The 20,618-nt window shown below is 44.7% G+C and overlaps 1 long non-coding RNA gene across 1 annotated transcript in view; it reads left to right on the top strand.

Annotated features, from left to right (window-relative positions):
- Nucleotides 1-19,791, top strand: part of LOC142568573 (uncharacterized) — a 77,342-nt gene extending 57,551 nt beyond the window's left edge. Inside the window, exons 2-5 of the long non-coding RNA XR_012825464.1 lie at nucleotides 5,883-5,952; nucleotides 16,755-16,856; nucleotides 18,357-18,394; nucleotides 18,495-19,791. This is a non-coding gene — a long non-coding RNA (uncharacterized LOC142568573). The remainder of the gene's footprint in view (nucleotides 1-5,882; nucleotides 5,953-16,754; nucleotides 16,857-18,356; nucleotides 18,395-18,494) is intronic.
- Nucleotides 19,792-20,618: the final 827 nt, after the last annotated feature.

Below are 20,618 nucleotides of genomic sequence, written 5' to 3'. Positions count from 1 at the left end.
AGCTTGGTCTATATATCCCTGTTTTTCTGAAACGCTGCACACTACACTGATCTTTCACGAATTGCAATGAGTGTAGTCTTGACGAAAACGTGTCCTAAGACAATTTGTCAGTTTCAGAGCAATAAAACCTCCACGAGACTACTGAAGGCAAGGTGCATAAATACCGTGAAGTACATATAGCAAAGAGCAGGTAATATGTATTTTTTTAATTCATGAAATAACGGCAATAAAAGAATAAATTAAAAGTTGATTTAAGGCAAACACCTGACAACTGATTTCTACAGGTCAAGTAACTGGGTGTATGCATAAACCCAGTGCTTTGTTTAAGTTTTGTCCAAGGCTACTCAGGCAGCTCTGACGGCTACGACAACATCTGCAAAGGTGCAAACAAGCCAAACTGTGAAGGAAGTTGGTGAGGGCCTGTCACGTCATTGTAATATGGACTTGCATTGGTGGTCTTGAAATTTGAAGCTATTATGAAACCCTTTTTGTGCTGCTCTCAACGGTGTACCCTTAGCATAGTCATGCCTGATTGCATTTCCAGCATGCCAGACTGATTTGGAATTGTCGGACATCCTGTTGATGAACAACATGTGGCAACTGCGTTTTACACCCTTATTTTCAGAGGCATCTATAACGCATGAGGAAGACACTCATGAAAAAACATACAAGCCTACGGTGGACAGCTCAGTGGCTTAAGTGATATGACATTTCGTTTTCTTGTTTGAACCTGAAATAGAAAGCGCAATAAAGTAAGTGGCCTTGCAGTATACCTTGTAACATAACTTAATGCTTTCCTCATGCCACAAGCATTCAAACAGTTCAGTAGTTCTACTGTCGGAGCTTCAATCAAGGTGCATTAACTGTACACGTCGTTGCGAAGGTTCAGGGCAATGGTTTCTTCCCGCCGCTGTACTGCTTGACCAAGTACTGACTGCGATATTCAGATAAAGTCCGGAAACGGTGACCATCACCCTGTTTGCAATTTCCAGCATCATGGCCATGTACCCGCCGTTGTTGTTTAGTGGTCTTGTGGCCTTGGGCTGCTAAGCTTGAAGTTGTCGTATCAAACCTTGACCACGGCGGCCACACTTTGATGGGGGCTAATTGCAAAAACGCCGGTGCACTGTGCATTGGCTGCCCATCTAGGAACCTCAGGTAGTTGAAATTAATCTGGAGTACCTCTCTACGTCGTGTTTCATAATCAGAATTCCCCCCTTGTGCACTGCCTTCGGCCCTTCAAGGTGATAATAAATGAAATGAAATTAAATGAGATAGTGGTCCTGACCTGCAAAACAAAACAACTTTCTTTTCATTTACAATGGGCGTACGTTTTTGATAGTAATGCGAAAACTCTATTAATAGGGTACAAGCTGTATACTTCTCGATTATGTGCTCAGGAAATGTGCACAGCAAATAGGTTTGTTGCGGAAAGGTGGGCAAAACCAGGGGCACTATACCGACCAAGGTAAAATTTTAAAGATGTTTAGTCTCCCACACGGGAGCCTTTTTCACAGGTAAAAGAAACAAAGGCGTTCGAGCAGCTCGTTTAAATAGTCCTGAACACGTGACGCAGGCAGCGCGCGTACACTGATGGCAGATTGCAATCGCTCCTGTTCAGAGTGTGTGGCATAGTCTGAATCATGAACGACTCAAGGTAAAGTTGTCGAGATAGCCTTTTTTGCCTGGCAAGGACACGTGCCTTCCCCCAGTCTATTGCGTGGTCGCTTGAAGCAGGATGCTCAGCCAAACCACTGGATTTCACATTTTTTGTCACGTCATAATTGTGCTCTTTAACATATGTCGCACGACAACAGCATTCGCAAACTTCAAGTACACCGAAGCGAGGTTCAGCGCAAAGCAGCGAAGTGCACGGTTCTCAACATGTCCTGGTATAAGCCAGATGAAACTGAGCTTTCGGTCCTCAGCCTTGGGCTTAATTTCAACGCCGGAGTTTCAACGGATAAAAAGAAGTTTGTATGTGCCGTGGAGAACGCCGTCAGTCAAGTTGATCCCGCGCACCGTGATGAGGCCCGCACTCGTGTTGTGTCTTGTCTCGAGACTTCGGGGTCTCCCTTCTTCGTCCCTGTCTTCAGAAGAGAGTCAAGCGCTAAAGATGCTTCGCGGCAACTCTAAGGTCCTGATCCTTCCTGCAGAGAAGGGCAATGCGACTGTTATGTTGGAGAAAGCTGACTACTCCAGAAAATGTTGGCGCTGTTAGAAGATACGAACACGTACGTTCAACTTCAGCGAGATCCAACACCCAAGGTGTAAAGAGACTACCAGAAGCTAGTGGCCAATGTCTTCCCCGTGGTCCCCCCTGAACGCAAGTCACTGTATTTCACATTACTTTGCCATAATGGTTCGGCACCAGCTCTTTGTGGCCTTCCCAAGGTTCACAAGCCAGCCGTCCCCATGCGTCCAAGTGTAGATATTACACGCTCCCTCCTCCACACGCTATCGCGATTTTTACATAATGTCATTTCGTCCCTTGTCAGACAACGTGTCATTCACATCCGCTACTCCTATGACTTGATGGACAAAGTCCGTGACGTCGGATTGGATAAAAACGACATCTTGGTTTCTTTTGACGTGAAATTGCTTTTCACTAGTGTGCCAACGGAACTGGCCGTGGATGTATGCAAGACCGCGCTGGATACGGATGCAACTCTGCCCGAAAGATCGCTTGCCGGTGCACTGGACCTGGCTCGGCTGTTACAGTTCTGTTTGTCAAACAGGTAGTTTATGTTCCAAAAGAGTTTCTACGAACAGGTCCATGGAACGGCTATGGGAGCTTCTACATCGGTAACCGCTGGTAATTTGACAATGGAAGCACTTGACAGTCGAGCATTTTCTTCGTTTAACCCTGCCGCGAAGGAATTTTTCACTAGGTGGAGGACTATTCTTGCATCATTCCCAAAGAAGCAGTTCAATCGTTCATTTCGCATCTGAACAGCATCGAAGCAGCGATCCAGTTCACGGTGGAATAGGAAGTCGACGGCAACCTCCCGTTCCTAGTTATGCTGATTTAAAGAAAGGGGTCTACTTCTACTTCTACTTCGTCGTTCGGAGTTTTCAGAAAGCTAACTTACACAGGACGTTACTTGCACTTCGGTATTTCGGCTCTATGCAACCTGCTTCTCATAAGAGGGCCGTGGTTTCCACGCTTCTACGAAGCCCGGAGAAAATCTGCACAAGACAGGAAGACTACGCAGCCGACTAAAGCGTGGTACGGTGGGAACTATCGGCCTGCGCTTACCCGTGTTCTTTCTTGAATGCTGCTGAACGGCAAATGGCACGTGCACAGTCACTCTCTGCTGCCTCTGGTAAAAAGCGCGCCGCAACACCGTATATCCCGTCCACAAGTGAAGCTCTAAGCAGTGTTCTGCGTTCTCACAATGTCCAAGTGGCACACATTTCAAACCAGAAACTACGACATTCGCTGGTCAATGTTAAGAGCAAATTACCAAAATATAAATCCCTAGGTGTAGTGTACGTTGTCCTATGCGCGGATTGTGACTACGAGTGTATTGGAGAAGCGGTGACTTTGAAAGGCGACTTAAAGAGCACAATTAGGACGTGAGAACCAAAAATGTTAAATCCAGTGCTTTGGCTGAGCATGCCCCTTCAAGCCACCGCGCAATCGACTGAGGTGCACGTGTCCTTGGCTGGACACGTGGCACGTGTCCTTGGCAGGGGAAAACGGGCTATCTCGACTCCTTTATCTTGAGTCGCTCATGATTCAGACTACGCCACACAGGCTGAACAGGGGCGATGGCAATCGGCCGTCAGTGTATGCGCGCTGCCTGCGTCATGTGTTCAAGACTATTTAAACGAGCTGCTCGAACACCTTTGTTTCTTTTACCCGTGAACAAGGCTCCCATGTTTTGAGCCGGAACTTGCTATTTTCTGTCAAATTTTACTTTGGTTGGCGTAGTGTCCCGGATTTTGTCTACCTTTTCACCATGTTCCATCCCGACCAGACGGACGTCCGTCAAACACTGAACTCCAGATAGGGTTGCAATGCCCGAAATGTAACTTTGTATATTACCGTGTTATTTTTACGAGTGGTTTGTTGCTGCCACATAAAGCATCTAATCACTCATTTTCTCATGCCTTTGTTTTGTGTGTATGTGTGCGCGCTCATGTTAATGCAGTGAAATTTCATGCACTTCACAATTTGTGTGATTAGTTTCACCAGTTCCTCTTGGCAGGCTATTGCAATTCCAGTGCATGGCTGTTACATCAAAATAAAAGCTGTTATAAACTTGTCCGCAATCCAAAGCCCACAGACATCACAGCCAATTGATATTTACATTAGCATCAATGAATATTGCCCTTAAGAGATCCTTAGGTGAACTTCCTGCAACTAGGAATTTCATCGTGTATGAGGAATGCCTGGTGAGCCTATTCCCGATTTGCAAGACCTGTGGCCTTCGTGCTGAACTTTCACTACAGGTGTGCATATCTCTTTCACGCACAAATAAATGCTGTAATTATTAACAGCGTTGCGGATACCGTGATGTGTCTAATAGTATATCAGGATTGTGTCAATAAAAGCTATCAGGTTCTCAGAGATGCATGACTAAAAAAATGTGCAGAGATATAAAATTATACAATCAGCAAGTTTATTTTGTACTTACGTGTGTGGATTCCCAAATTTCCAAGATTAACTGTCATTTCTTTTTTTACTCTTTTCGAACAGCATTAGCGGTGCCATTTAGAGTATCTGCGGTGAAGCTCCAGCTTGGAGCTTCATCCCGTGTTCATGTGGCACATGTGCCTTGGCACATCAATCATTGCGTAAAATTCTGGTGTGGTCTCTATATTCAAAGGGAGAAAACATTGGAACTTATAGGGCAAAGTTCCAGCACACCGTCTTGTTCTTGACTTTCCTGCATCCGTTCTGATGTTGTGAATCCATTATCACTGCCAACAATGGCTGCAAACATATCCGACAGGTGTTGTAAATCAGTTGATCAGAAAAAAGTATCCGGTGCGTTTTGCAGAAAGCATACGTCTATGAACGCATGAAATGTATCATCGTAACTAAAATAATGTGACTGTGCACGACTAGTTCACCGCTATGTAACGCTGCACGAACGCACCGGTTATCACGAGATTGCATAAACTGAGCAGCATTGGGCTAGTACTCGGTGGGACACTGCTTAAGAAAGGCACTGAGCTGAATTGCTTGCTTCTTCTACTCCGGCGCGTTTTTGTAGCCAGTTTACAGCCACCCTCAGGAAGCCATAGATATCCACGGCCCTGAGGCTTCCACCTGCCTGCGTGTATGCGCGTCTCCAATCTTTACTCATGTGACAGCAGATGTTGTGCTTTTCAATAACACAGTGTAGGGTTGCCTCGAGTGTGTATCCAAATACGTTGTGTATTATATTATCCTGCTTGCAGGTTAAATGTTCTATTGTCAGAGTTTCTGCAATACGCCAGGACAAGCACGCCAACATCTGGCTCAGTCAGCCGAAGAAAGGGAAGCGTGCCTCGGGTGACATCGCACTGGCTGCTGCGGTTATTTTTACGAGCATCACTAATTTCTTGCATTTCCTGAAGAACGCGGGCGTAGGATGCTTCATCGAGAGGTCGCACGATCACTTGCAAAGCAAGTTATTGCTTCCAGCAGTGAACGATGAGGTAATGGAATTTTTGTATTACAGAAATTGAAATGACCACAAACTCTTGGCGCTTGGGTGTTTGCATAGTGATAAAAATAATTGGTCAAAATCATATACACTTCACACTGTAACAGCACTGGAAGGTCTGTGAGGGTCTTTGATATGCACATTTCATGACACGCCATACATAGTCTGCCTTGTATAGTCAAAGGAATAGGTTTCAATGAATGTTTTTTGTGCGTTTTCCAGGTATGGCAGGATCAAAAGAGGCGGCTCGTGCAAGCGATTGTGTCGCGTGGAGGAGCAGCAAAAGTAGCAGGTGACAACCACGCTGATTCTTATGGCTACAATGCCAAGTATGGCACTTACTCAACGTTCGAGATAAGCCTGAATCGCATCAGTGATGTAGAGCTTGTGCAGGTAAAGCATTTATTTCTACGGATAGGTATATAGTTAAGGTTGTAATAACTATTTCTTTGCTGTTATGATCCGTTGGGCATTGATTTACAAATTTTTTTTTCATGTATTGCCATGTTCTTACATGGGGAAATACTAGCATTCACTGTACTCGCTACTAACCAGAAATTTCTATTCACCAAGAGTCATTCTTTCTTTATATTTTAGAATGATGTTGACTTATTAGTACTCTACAGCGAAAAAGGAGGGTTGCAAGGGCTGTATTTAAAGAGCACAGAATTCCATTTGGTTGCTACATGCACTGCTTGTTGACTTCTGCTTCCTGGCAGAGCAGAACGAACGTTTTATGCGCAGTTTCCACCTTCAGAGCCTCAAATTTATCTTCCTTCCGGCGTGCTTTACGCCTTTTTTATTGCTTTTCACTACTCCTAGTCAATGTTTAAGTGCTATTTGCATGCTGAATAGTTAAGTAGTAACTAGCAGGCCCTCCTCTTCACCACCAGCCAACCGTCCTTCTTCGGGTACTGGTTCCATCTAGTAGCCGCATTTTTAGAATCTCATGATACATTTTTTTTAGTTTCCAGTGCAACGAGGTATCCTCACGCACACACACGAAGGTTCGGGGCCTGAAGAGGGTTCTCACCGCCCTTGATGAAAGTGGTATCCATGTCCCTGAAATGGTTGTGGATCGGCATCCAAAAGTGCGCTGGTCAGTGCCGCTAAATCAAAATCATAGAGCGCTCGCTAGTTGAAAGTTCCCCCAAACGTACCCAGAAAGCAGCCTTATTATTCCGCATTGTGCTGTAATTATTGTAGCATTCATAAAAGTAAAAGAAGCATGATATTTGGCACAAGAGAAATTCTCAGTGGCAATAAATAATACGACTAACGTCTTAAATCTGCATTCAAGTATATGAAAACAGTTGAGGAATACTGTGGGAACCATCAAGCACAAAGAAACCACTGCAAGGCCACTGCTGTATATTTTTCCTCTGTATTCACCAGAAGTGAGAAATATATGCGCGGCAGTAACATGCCTCTTTGTCTAGGCCACATACAAATGATTGTGGTACAGTCTGTAACGCAGGTGTTTGTTAAATAACAAAGTCTGCAACACTGATGCAGGTAGTTCAAGTCTGGGAAGCCTAAGGTGGACCATCTGATTGACGCATGGCACGTCTGCAAAGGTTACCATTGTCGATCTTTTCTGGAAGAGACTCTTTTACAGATAGTTGCTTCTTATCTTCCTTTTTAGTTCTACAGGCTTATACAAGAGATTTCTTCAGGCTGCTAAGTCCACAGGATGCGCTACCATTAGACACGTTAAAGAACATCACGGTGTCAAAGTTAATCCGGAGTTCACCACTACAGCTTGCCTCATAATCCGAGTATGGTTTTGGCACGTACAGCCCCATGATCCAATTCAAGTTTAATGCTTCTGCCACAATGCGATGTACCATGTGAGGAAATCAAAATGCTCAACCCTCTCAGAGGTTATAAAATATGGCGCACAACAACGCCTCAAGCGAACACCCCTCCCTGTGTGTTCTGTGTACAACTCAAACAAACAGCATCATTGATGCACGCAAGGTAACGTTTAACATCGACTGACCACTCTCGTGTTAGCCTAAACGTTGAAGAAATTAGGCTTTAGCCGTCAACATCAGCGCTAATTATCGTCAATCAAAGCATCCAGCACGGAAAACTTCGCTACCACCCATTCCCACAGTGCGTGGGATCTGCATAATTTTTCTCCTCGGACATTTCCGGGTTGGCGTGCCGGAAAAGACGGGCCATTTCTTCCGTGAAGATGGCGATGGTCTCATGCCTTTGGGCTTTCAGCAGAACTTCGGCCCTTTCTTTTCGGATTAGTAAAGCCAAGGCGCAGAAGACCAGGACTCAAGAAGAACACAAACGACAGGACCGGCGCCACTCACAACTAAGTTTATTTCCGCAACAAGCCTGCCTTATGTGGGCTAATCAAGCCGAGTCACACACGAAACTTTAGGAATAAAATACAGCAATGTATCGACCACTCAGGAATCATACCTGGCACAAAATATCAAATGAGCAAACAAGAACCACACATGGAGCAGCACGGCAAGCAATTCATCGAGCATAGTCTTTTCCAAACCAACAACAGGTCTCTTAGCAGCGGTCAGGGACAAGATCCAATCAACTGGTGAAGTCCGCTTCCGGAATGCTGCAGGTGTAAGCGCGGACAATTTCATTTCCTTCTTAGAGTTCTACTTAAACTCAACCGCCATTTTGTTTGAAGGAAAGTTTTATGTGTAGAAGAAAGGGATATGCATCGGTTCTTCTGTAGCCCCTGTCCTTTGCGTTATCTTCCTATTTGCTGTAGGAGCTGAGACCAGTAATAATCTTTGTGATCCTCATGTAGTGTCCATTTACAGATATGTTGATGATTTCTTGGTCATTGGGAAGGATGTCTCTGAGCACGAATTAGATTCTACCGTTGAGAGAACCAGGACTATCTTCTCGAACCCCAGTCAGGGTCTCAGGTTTACCAAGGAAGTTCCGAACAGTGGTCAACTCCACTTTTTTGGATATCAGGCTAGTCTTTCCAAAGGAAGGCATCTGTTGGATCTACAATCCGCGTTATTTGAAAGGCCTGCTACCGTTTGTGAGCGCCCATTCCAAGATTGTAAAGCGTGCAATTGCTACCAATTCTCTGCAAACTGCTTTAACTAAGTTTTGTATCCATTTTGTGTCAAGTAGCTTTAGCGCTCAAGTGCAATGACTACAACAGGCAGGCTTCCCGTCCTGTCTGATTTCAGCTGTATGCGAAACGATGCTCCAAAAACTCAAGCACCCGCCTCTTATCAGGGAGCCAGTTCCACGCAGTTCTGTTACGGTAATTCCGAACCTTCATAAGGTATCGCAGAACATTAAGAAAGTGGCGAGCAGGCATAATGTTCAGGTTGTCTTCTCGGCGCCTTGCAAGTTGTCTAACCTTTGTGCCATGAACCGAGAGAAACCCCCGGCTTGTTCAATCCAGAATCAGAAGAAGTTCACTGAATGCAGGACACGTGTCGTCTACCAAATCACTCTAAGCTGTGGTCGCAGCTATATCGGACAAACAGGTCCATGTTTCAATGAGCGTACAATGGAACATTGTCGTAATCTGCGCAACAATGAAGGGAGTTTCCTTGCACAGCATTGCAGAGACTCCACTAATTGCCGCCCTCAGTTCGACAAAACTAAATTTTTGAAGTTTGGAAAAGACAGGTTCGAGCGGGAAATTCTGGAAGCCTATTTCGTCAAGAAAGAGGGAAGCAAATGCGTCGGCAGGCCGTCCATTGCGCTTAGTGACAAGGAGACTACATTTTTAGGTTTCATTTAGGCCTCATGTTAGAGCGATTTAATTTAGGTTTTTTCCGTCTGTCTTCCTTTTATTTAACTAGTTTTTATATTGTTGACGATTTTCTAGTGCCTCTAAAGCTTTTGTTGCGTTTTTTTTTTGACGCAGAGCCTGTTCTTTAGACCCTTTATCGTTGAACTGTTCTGTCTATTCATTGTTCGTCACATGGGTCATTTTTCGTGCGGTAACGTGTTTTATCAGTTTGTTAGGTGAGTGACTATTAGGCATTTTAGTTTTGACGCAGACGCTGTACTTAGAAGCCTTTATTCATGGTTTTTCCGTGTTATTCGTTGGTCATTCCCATAGTCGTGCGGGTTTTATCACTGACTGGGCTTTAGGTGTTTGAAGTGCGTTATGTTGCGGATAGTTTGATGGTGAAGCGCAGACGGTACTTTTTATGTCTCCTTTTTTCTCCCCGTTGGCTTGGAAAACAGTATGCTCGATAAATTGCTTGCCGTGCTGCTACACGTGTGGTTCTCGTTTGCTCATTTGATATTTTGTGCCAGATATGATTCCTGAGTGGTCATTAGATTGCTGTATTTTACTTCTAAAGTTTCGTGTGTGAGTCGGCTTGATTAGCCTACATAAGCCAGGCTTGTTACGGAAATAAACTTAGTTGTGAGTGGCGCCGGTCCTGTCATTTGTGTTCTTCTTGAGTCCTAGTCTTCTGCGCCTTGCCTTTACTAATTCAAGCATGAACCAACTAGCACAAACAAGAGTTTTACTTGGGCATATTTCTTTTCGGACAACGCTCGTGAAGGTTCTCAGGAAGTTACTGCGGAACAGGTCCAACGTTTTAAGGGTGGACTCCCGGTTCTCGAACCTAGTCCTTGCGGCATCTTCCAAGGAGAAGTACCCATGGCGTAGCTTAACCTCAGAAGTCCAGTTATTGAAGGTTGAGATCATTTCGAAGGTTTGGAACCAGGTTTCCGGATACTCCGACGAAGCTCCACGGATGGTAGAGGGCTCCCTGGGTTGTTGAAGCACGATGGGAAACACTGGGGCTGCCATTGTGGTTGCTGAGCTGGCCACGGTCTTCTTGGTCGTATCAGGCAGTCCATGCTCCGAGGGCAGTCCTTGCAGTCTGCGGCTAGCTCGCTGATCTTGGGCGACCTTGATGCTGTCTTCGGGTTTCGGGCTTGGATCGCGGCTTTGCGGGGGCGTTTGGTACATGAACCAAAGCACCTCCACCAGATGTCACGTGGTAGCAACGGTGAAGAAGGCAGCAAAACTGTGATTGATGAAACTAGCGTTTTATTGGGCGAACTTGTGCCCTCCAAAGGAAGATACGCTCAAAGAAGAACAATAACGGCCAACAGATTGCCGTTCCTTTAAAGTCTGATCAGCGGGTCAAGCGCATCAGCTTCTATGCATGATCCATAGAGAAAGAAATACAACAAGAGTGGACACTCCCATAGAACCAAGCGGCCGAATTTACTGCAGCGCACCAAGCGCCGGTGTTAATACCTGAACCACACTTCCGGTTTCGGCTTTGCGCGCGCGCGTTTTATACGCTAGCTGGTACGCGTCACGCCGGCTGCGCTGGTCTTTTTTTTTTTGCTTCTGCAGCTCAACCGCGCACAGTCTTCGTGCGTAATCGTTCTGGTATTAAAATTGATTACGAACGTTCTTTACAAGCCTCCATCGAATATCTGCCACGTGAAATTTCATAAAGACGCAAGACCTCTTCTGAAATGAGGGAATGGTTATTTTATTCTATATAAATTCTAGTCACGGGCTTTTTGTGCGTTCATCCAACGTTGTGGCAGCAGGTAAGCAGCAGTAGTTCCTGTAGGAAGCTGCACCAGACGACGTCAGCTCAAAGCACTAAATTAAAAGCAAGTGTCACTTTGTTAATAACATGCAGGAATAATGCGTGTAGAGGCGAAGCGTGCGAAAGTGGCGAATGGGCGGCACTACAACCAAAAGCAGTTCGCTTTTACATACGCGGCGTAGGAAATACCTGATTCATCCTGAAGAATACCGTACACACCACAAAAACGTTCTATTTTCAAGCATTCCCCTCTTCTCGAGCCTTACTTCCTGCACTTTATTAGCACGAATACACGGGTTACTGCGCGTTTTCACAACTTGGCTACAACCGATGCGATAGTACGCTACGAATACACAGATGTTGGTTAGTTAATTTGAGTTTAATGGCGCAAAAGCGACTAAGGCCATGCTGCGCCACCCAGAAGATATTAAGAGATAGAATGTTAAAGCAGGCGAAAGCTGCGTTACTTTATAGTCTGTGCAAAACACCGCTTTCCTCTATAAAGCTCGTCAGTACCTTCGAGTATTGAAGCGGGGTGTAAATGTATGTGTAAGTTATAGAGATTGTGTAAAAGCTTCCGTCTCCGTGTTTCAGTATGTGGACGTGTCATTATAATGTGCATTACTGTGAGTGGTTCCTGGCACTTCTGGCAAGTTGGCAGGTTTTCGTTTTGAAGTAGAAAATTATGTGTCAGTTGTGTATGCCCAATTCAGAGTCTACACAGGATCACCTCATAGAAGCGTTGCTGGTGACTGCACGACTTCCCCTCGTAAGCAGGGGTTTTATTGTGTGTAACTTGTTATTTATACAAGAGTCCCATTCTAGTTGCCACTTTGATTCCAGGGCCTTATGAATCGCTCGGATACTGTTTCTGTATGGAAGTGTTGTTTGTTATGCCTTCGTGCGCTGCTATGAACGCGCATGTATCTGCTGATTCATTCCCTGGTATCCCAACGTGGCTTGGGACCCAGCAGAATCGTATGGTTCTCCCGTATTTATTATAAGCCACCATGTTTAGGATATCACTAAGCAGGAGTTCAGACGCTGAGTTAAGGTTTAGAGTTCTGAGTGCGCTCAACGAATCCGTATATATTATAGCATTCATCTGCTTGTTGGTGGTGATTTTCTTTACTGCCGTCCAAATAGCATTAACTTCGGCGGTAAAGGCTAAAAAAATTATTTATCAAAATGCAATATACCCATTTTTCTTTATGATACCGACACCTACGTATTCTTGTGTTATAGAGCCGTCTGTGTAAAATTCAGTGTAGTTTTTACACTTTTCTTGAATAGCTCGGAACGCTTGTATTATGTGTTCTTGTGGAGTGTCTTCTTTTAGATGTGTTAGTGTCCAGTCCCATAGCTGCGAAAAGTTGTACCATGGTGGCAATCTTGGTGGCCTTTCAGCAACCTGCAGGGCCTCATGAGGGACATCATAAGTCTGACAGTATTTTTCGTCTCATAAGATTAGTGGCCGAATCATGTTCGGTTTGTTTGTGCAGTGTATCCGTGATTTGCACTGCGTTACGATGCTGCAGCATATATGTTGTGGTGATGACCGAATTCTCAGTACTTAGGAAAGTGTAAGTAGTGCTCTGCGTTGCTGTAAGGAAGGCTCATTGTAGTAAACATATAAACTTTGGACAGGCGATGTTCTGTAGGCAACGCTCGCAAGTCGTAGGCCGAGAATATGAACTGGATCAAATCGGTTGATGCACGACTGCCTAGCTGCACTATAAACTACACTACCGTAGTCGAGGATGCTACGTACAAGGGACCGGTATATACGTAGTAGACATGTTCGGTCAGATCCCCAGTGCTTGCGCAATAAAGCCTTGAGGATATTTAGTGCTTTATTTCCTTTTATTTTAGTTGTGGTAATGTGGGCCAGGAAGTTCAGTTTTGTGTCAAAAGTTACGCCTAAAAATCGGTGGTTTTCTTTGACCGGCAGCGTTGTACCATCCAATGTGACAACTGGATTGCAGTGTAATCCTCGTTTCTGGGGAACAAAACTAATAGAATTGTCTGTTGAATAACGGAATTCATATTTTCAGCCCATTGTGTAAGATTATTTATAGTTATTTGTTGTTGTCTTTCGCAAGTGGGTAGATTTGATGCGCGGCAAGCCACTTGCAAATCGTCAACATATATTGAGTGAATATCACAGGATGGGATGATCTTATTAAAAGAGTTCATTTTCACTATGATGAGTGTCGTGCTCAGAATGCAACCATGTGGAACGCCATTTTACTGTGTAAATGTGCGTGAAAGTATCGTGCCGAGACGCACCTGAAATGTTCTATTTGCCAAAAAATTTGATCGACAGTTTAGTATTCTGCCACGCACACCCAAGTCAGACAGGTCTCTTAAAATTCCATACCTCGATGTGGTATCATACGCTTTTTCTAAATCAAAGAAAACTGCAAGACAGTGCTGTTTGTGTAGAAACGCGTTAGGGATTTCATGTTCTAGTCGTACGGAGGGAGGTGGTCAGTTGTCGAGCAGCCCTTTCTGTATCCGAACTGCTGCATATCTTATGCAGCAGATCCTTATGCTTATGATACTGTCGTAGCATTTGGCTAGACAGCTTGTTAATGCAATGGGCCTGTAGCTGTTTGAGGACGTAGCGGGTTTAACTGGTTTCAAAAAAGGCACTACTACTGCAATTTTCCAGCCTGTAGGCATTACTCCAGATTCCCATATCTTGTTGAAAAATTTAAGAAGTGTTTCTACTGATGCTTGAGATAGGTCTACGAGCATTCTGTAGTGGACTCGCTCAAGACCTGTTGCCGCTTTTTTTACCCACAGAGAGAACTCTGGTCAATTCTTCCATTGTGAGGACGTTATTATAAAGTCCATTTGAAGCCCCAGTAGTGGGCAGTCTCTGTTTCTCCGCTGACTTTATATTTTGAGAAAACATTTGAGCAATTTGCTGAGCCGGAGACCTTGTAAAAGTGTTTGCCTAATAAGTTGGCCTGATCCTGTAGCGTTGTTTGTGTGCCTAGACACGTGAGTAGTGATACTGTGTATGATGTGTACTCTCCTTTAAATTTCCTCACCTGGTCCCGCATTCGTTTTGACGTGACCGTATTATTAACAGAAGATATGTACTTTTGCCATGGCGATTTCTCTGCCTGTCTTCGAATAAATCGTGCTTTAGCTTTGGCCTGTTTGAAATTTAAAAGGTTTCTATAAGTGGGGTACCTCCGTAGGCTTCCCCAGGCATTATTTTGTTTCTTTTTGGCTTCGGTACACTCGTTCGCCCACCAGGGATTTAGCCTTTTACGCACAATACAGGATGACTGGGGTAGTGCTTTTTCTGCTGCTACGATTATGGCAGCAATTATTTTTCGTTTCGCGACTCAACGAGCTATGGAAAGAAGGATGATGAGTGTAACGTTAAGAGATAAGAAAAGAGCAGATTCGGCGAGGGAACAAACGCGAGTTAATGACATGTTAGTTGAAATCAAGAAAACGAAATGGGCATGGAAAGGACATGTAATGAGGAGGGAAGATAACCGACGGTCATTAAAGGTTACGGACTGGATTCCAGGAGAAGGGAAGCATAGCAGAGGGCGGCAGAAAGTTAGGTGGGCGGATGAGCTTAAGTAGTTTGCAGGGACAACATGGCCACAATTAGCACATGGCCGGGGTAGTTTGGGAGAGGCCTTTGCCTTGCAGTGAGCGTAGCCAGGCTGGTGATGATGATTTTTTTCGTTAAGTTCATCAATGCTTAGTTCTTTTGAGAAGACAACTTCCAGTTTCGCATTTTCCATAAGAACAGGCCCATCAGTGAGGTGTAACTTCCAATGGCGTAGACTCGTGGCTAAAGTTGGTGGTGATGATAAAAGTTTGATGATTGCGGGCAAGTGAACACTACCATATAACCTGTCGAGAGCTTCCCACTTATGATAATTAAAAAGAGATGGTGAGCAAAAAGCTAAATCTAAACAACTAAGAGTGCGGGAAGTCGGTGCACCTGAATTTAAAAGACAGATGTCATTTGACAGAATAAAATCTTCAACTAGTTGCCCTCTTTGGTCAGTTTTGATACTGCCCCAAAAAGTACAGTGAGCACTAAAATCTCTGATTAAAACAAATGGCTCCGTAATTGACCTGTTATATTTTCTCAGTGTTTAGTAGTAAAATGGGTGTGGGGTGGGATATACAGCGAGCAAATGGTGATGGTTTTGTGAGCGATAATGGTGACAGAAATGGCTTCTATGTGACTGGTAATGGGAACTTCTCTAGCTGATATACCGCCCTGCACAACAATGGCTACATCACCCGAAAGCCGGTTCGTCTGATTACGGTCGCGCCGTACAACAGTGAAACCTTTTAAATTATTTTTGTGTTTTTGCCTAGGTGTGTTTCCTGTAGGCATAAGGCCATAGGAGAGAAGTTAAATAACAGGTCTTTGATTTCACCTAAGTTATGTAAGAGACCTCTACAATTCCAATGGATAATAAAAGCCATTATGAAATTGAAAGGTAAGAATTGGCATTACAAGTCAATAGGAGATAAGAAAGATGTCTAAAGAAGGCTGATACAAAGGAGCGATAACCTTCAGGTTATCGCTTTTTTATTCACAGTGGTCATTGAGACTTTATCCCCCTTTCCGCGCTCAAGAGTGCTTGTCCTTCGGCGTCGATGACATCGGGATAATAATAATAATAATAATAATAATAACAATCTTTATTTCACTCATGAATTAAGGGAGTGCGGGAAAGAAAGCTGACAAGTAAGCTGGACTAATTCCCAGCTCCCCGGAGTACAAAATAGAAGAAACAGAACACTTTCGGCACGGCAACATAAAAACCATAAACAAATAGTAATAGTAATAGCAATGCAGCAATAACTTGTCGACAACAGTGAGAATAAGTAACTAAAGAAATAAAAAGTTTGTTAACTGCGGGATAGACCAATCTTAAAGGAAACGTACAAACATAAAAAAACTGCAAGACAGCTACATAATGATGGAAAAGACGGAAAACGGCACACATTTGTGTAGTATGAAACAGTACATTGGTATATTGCAATGCGTATAGCGTACATGCGCAGAGATATGAAATTCCATATGAAATTCTGTCATGGGAAAGGAGCTTTGCCACAGAACAACAATTTCAGTTTCTGGTTCGATGCTGTTTCGGGAGTGAAACCGTTGTTATGGCAGAAATTTAGCAAATACGGCAGCATTCTGTTTACCATTTCTTGTCCGTATCCGGTTCTTGAGTCGACCTCCGTCGCTCTCTCTGAAGCGCTGGAGGACAGAGTTGGGCGCCGAGGCACGTGTCTCGGACCCTGGGGTTCGCTTGATCTTAGGGCCCTGCGGGACTGGTGTCTGCAGGCCCTTCGAAGAGGATGGAGCAGCACTGGCTGCTTCTACTGTAGGGGCGGGAGGGGTCACTGCGGCACCACTGTGCGTTGGCTCGGAGGACTCCGGAGGCCTCTGTGACGCTGCCCCCATCTGCGTCACATTGGGCTAACTACTTCGCGGAAGGTGCGATAGTCAATTTCTGGCTTCATAGAACATTTTTTTCTTTCGCAGGTAGTGCCACTACTTTTTCCTTTTACCAACAAGGGCAAGACCGCGAATAAGCTGGATGGTCTCCTTTGCAGTTAATGCAGTGTGGGGAAGAAGATATTTCAGGTAAGGCCTTTTCCGCTCTTTGCTCGCTAAAACAGTCACTTCGGACTGCTTCATCAAGTACGAAACTGTTAGTATATACATAATTAGTTCGCTCAATTCTTGAATATTGTATTATAGGTTGGCTTCCGCACACGAAAAGATGTATTGATAAATTAGAAGCAGTACAAAGGAAAGCAATAAGATTTCTGTACAACAAGTATAGACGCCGTGATTCGCCTTCTGAACTCCTTGCGATAGCAGGTCTTTTCGCAATAAACAAACGTGCAATGCTTCTACGTCTCATGTTCGTATTTCAACGCTTAAATAATAGGTAAACGGAAATAGCCGACGACTCCTATGGTCCTCAGACACCAGGCCCACTAGAACAAAACATAGCAGACACTTGAAAGAGTATAGATTCCACAATGATACATTTAAGTTCTCATTTTCCCCACGGACAATAGCAGAATGGAAAGAACTACCAGAACACGTCGTTGGTAGTAGTTCAACTGATATGTTTGTCTCAAGACTAATTATACTTCTCTGCTGCCTTAGCTTGAAAAATTAAATGTATGCGTCGGTGTTTTTCCATGTCAGTAAATGTTCGTGGTAAGTTTTCTTTCTTTTAAATAGGTTTATAGTGCTATTAATACCTTTGTGTATACGAATTGCATACATTGGCATCACTTGCAGGACAGAGCATGTACTGCCCTTTAGTCTTTCTCTACAATATTTGGAATTGCTATTAACAGAAACTGTTAACCATGTTTGATACCACTTTCACACTTGTACTTGTGTCCCGACCCTGCTACAGCCTTATATATAAGGCTAGCAGTATGTATTAAATAAATAAATAAATAAATAAATAAATAAATAAATAAATAAATAAATAAATAAGTGCAGTTGTTAGATTGATGATCACTGGAGCTGCATTTCGCACAGGTTGTTTGGCCTCATCATGCATGTGAAGCATGTCCGTACCTTTGACACTTCAAACACCGTCTTGGGTTCGGGATATATGATCTGATGTTTACCTTTACATACCCTGCACCTAGCGAGGTAGGCATTATGCTTGTTCCAAAGGGAAGTATGACATGTTCTGTCGGGATTTCTTGGTCATTTCTGCGGATGACAATTCTTTGTACTTTTGTCACGTTTTGTTCCTGGAAACCCTCAAGGAGTTCCTCATCGCTCAGGCCAATAAAATCTTCCTCTGATATCACACCCGGGCTTGTGTTTAGGGTTCTGTGTGGTGAAATTGTCACTGTCGCGTCACCAATACTGGTAAGTTCGGAGAGCTTTTGCTTTTGATCTTTGTCATTTAGTTCTAGGAGGAGGTCCCCGCTAGACATTTTTGATGTTTTGTATGTTTATTCATTTATTCAAATTATTCGAATACCCTAAAGGCCCGGCAGGCATTACATAGAGGGGAACAACAGTAAGCACAAAGCAACGCAGTACTACGATGTGTACAGAAGTCGCTGACCGTTAACAACATGTCGGTCCGATTTTGTCTTTCAGACACTTGGCCGCCAGGAATGGAGAGAGCTTCCTTACCGGTAAGCTGTTTTCACTGTGCACTACATAATAATTCGGAAATGATTGGGCATTGCTCTGAAAGGAGAACTAGAATGGTGCTTCGGTGTGGCATCTTTTCAGACCCCACCCGCAGACAGAAGTTTGCGCTGCCATAAGAAAATGTTTTGTTCGGCAACAGCGCCCACCGTCCAACACGGAGCCTAAAGAGGGGACGCGGCAGAGCTTGCGTAAGAGTCTGCATGACGCCAGTCGTACGCCGTCACTGTAACCAAACATGGTGCACCCAAGACAGGATAGCCCCACAAGGTTAACCCTTGCCGCCAAGGAGAAAGGAGGTAATAGAAGAGAGAAGAAGACAGGAAAGGCCAGAAAGTGAGAGTAAAAGACGAAGATTCGAGGAGTGAGTACAGGAAGAGGCGACTGCCAATTTCCCCCTGGTGGGTCAGTCCGGGGGTGCCATCTACGAGAAGCAGAGGCCAAAGAATGAATGAATGAATGAATGCGTGGTCTTTATTGGCGCAAGAGCCAGGTAACAGAGGCCAAAGAGGTGTGTTGCCTCCGCCGGGGGGCCTTAAAGGCCCGAACACCCGGCATCGGCTCAACCCCCAGGATCCCCCTTTTCCCGGACAGTGGCTAATACCCGTGTCACACGGGCAACTCGGATCTCCTTCAAACTTCCTTCCCTTAAAGGACCGCAAGGGAATTTCACCTCAGAGGAGTCAGCTCCGTGTCTCACGGCCTATAAGCGAACTTTTGAAAGCGGCCGCTGGGGGCCCATTTGGCGCTGCTCACCTCGTACGCAGTCATGAAACACGTTATATATTGCTAAAAAGTTTTGGTTACTTCTCTTTTCTTACAAAATCGCGTTGACCAAAACAACAAAATATGGCGCAGTCAGGGCAAACGCAGCAGCCATTCCGAGAACGCCCGGTTCGAGAGTAGAATGTAGCTGCTCAACTCAAATATCTTTGTCAGTGCTCAAATACTACATTATATGCAATAAAAACCGTTATAATTGCTGGTAAAAGTGAAATTAATAAAAGTGAGGGTGATTTCTTGACGCGAAAATCAAGCACGCTGGGAACAAGAGTACTCCCTTCAGTGTGCAAGGGAGATCTTCCATCTCCTTTCGCTAGGAACTTCCTTAAGCTTCCTTTGTAAAGGACTGCCGTGTGACACGGCGCGCATCTCCCTCGAGATAAAGATGTCCTTGGTTGAAGTGAGTTAAAAGGACTTTAGCCGCGGCCGTTTGACAGGGGTATAAGCCGCGCACGGCTACACGCGGGAGGATCCAACCCTCGTGTGCTCGGGTACGTGGTGTCGCAACACACCAAACGCCTGCTGACGCAGACGCCCCTGCGGGGGAATACACAGAGGTGGCCAAAACACATGCTGTCAGCCAGACCATGCTGGACGCTCGCAGAATTCCTTCTACTCAGACTCAAGATACATGCGTAGGTGCAAAACCTGTGTTCAGTCGTTCAGAATAAAGAATTTTCGAGTTACAAGTTCCTGGCTTTTGAGCTCCTTGGCCTGATCTTTTGTGCGTTCTACCGGCGCAAGCAACACGCTCCCATGTTATGACTATTTGGAATTGCTGGTCGCGGTTTCGACAAGCGTTAGTACCGAAAGAAGGCTTAAATTGTTGAGGGGCCATAAAAATTGTCACAAACTTTTCGCAGTAAGATTCAGTACTCGCGAAGCTGCGTCACGGCACCCTGTGAGACTAGCGTGCCCAAAAACTACCGAAATAAGTTAAAATAATATTGGGGCTCAGAGAACGCGTCGCAAACATCTCCCAGTACGACTAATTCATTCAAATTAACTGCGCCACGACGGTCGCGCTGTATTTCGTTAACTGCGTCACCAGCATAGCCTAGGTGCCGTGCTGTAAGCCTAATTGCTTCGCAGACTGTTGAAAATTTCTCACCTTGCCATAGTCGAATTGTGCAGTGGTGCCATGTCGAAGATCAGAAGGAACGCAAGAATTCGCCGGGAGCCAGGCTAAATCCAAAAATAGAAAAACAGGCAGTCGGGTGACCGAACAGGCCAACGCTGAGATGCACGGCCGGTCTCGCTCGCTTCGGCGACGTGTCTGACGAATGACGCATGCGCATGGCTCGTCATTCGCCGATTCGCCTGTCCCTAGGTAACGGATGTAAGCCACAAAGTTTAATTTCATTTATGCGCTGATGTTTTTACTTTTGCCGGGAAAGAAAAATAAAAATGGAACCATTTCTGTTA

Source organism: Dermacentor variabilis, unplaced genomic scaffold (genome assembly GCF_050947875.1).
Source record: "Dermacentor variabilis isolate Ectoservices unplaced genomic scaffold, ASM5094787v1 scaffold_21, whole genome shotgun sequence".
NCBI classification, from domain to species: Eukaryota; Metazoa; Arthropoda; class Arachnida; order Ixodida; family Ixodidae; genus Dermacentor; species Dermacentor variabilis.
This window is presented reverse-complemented; position numbering and strand designations above follow the sequence as displayed.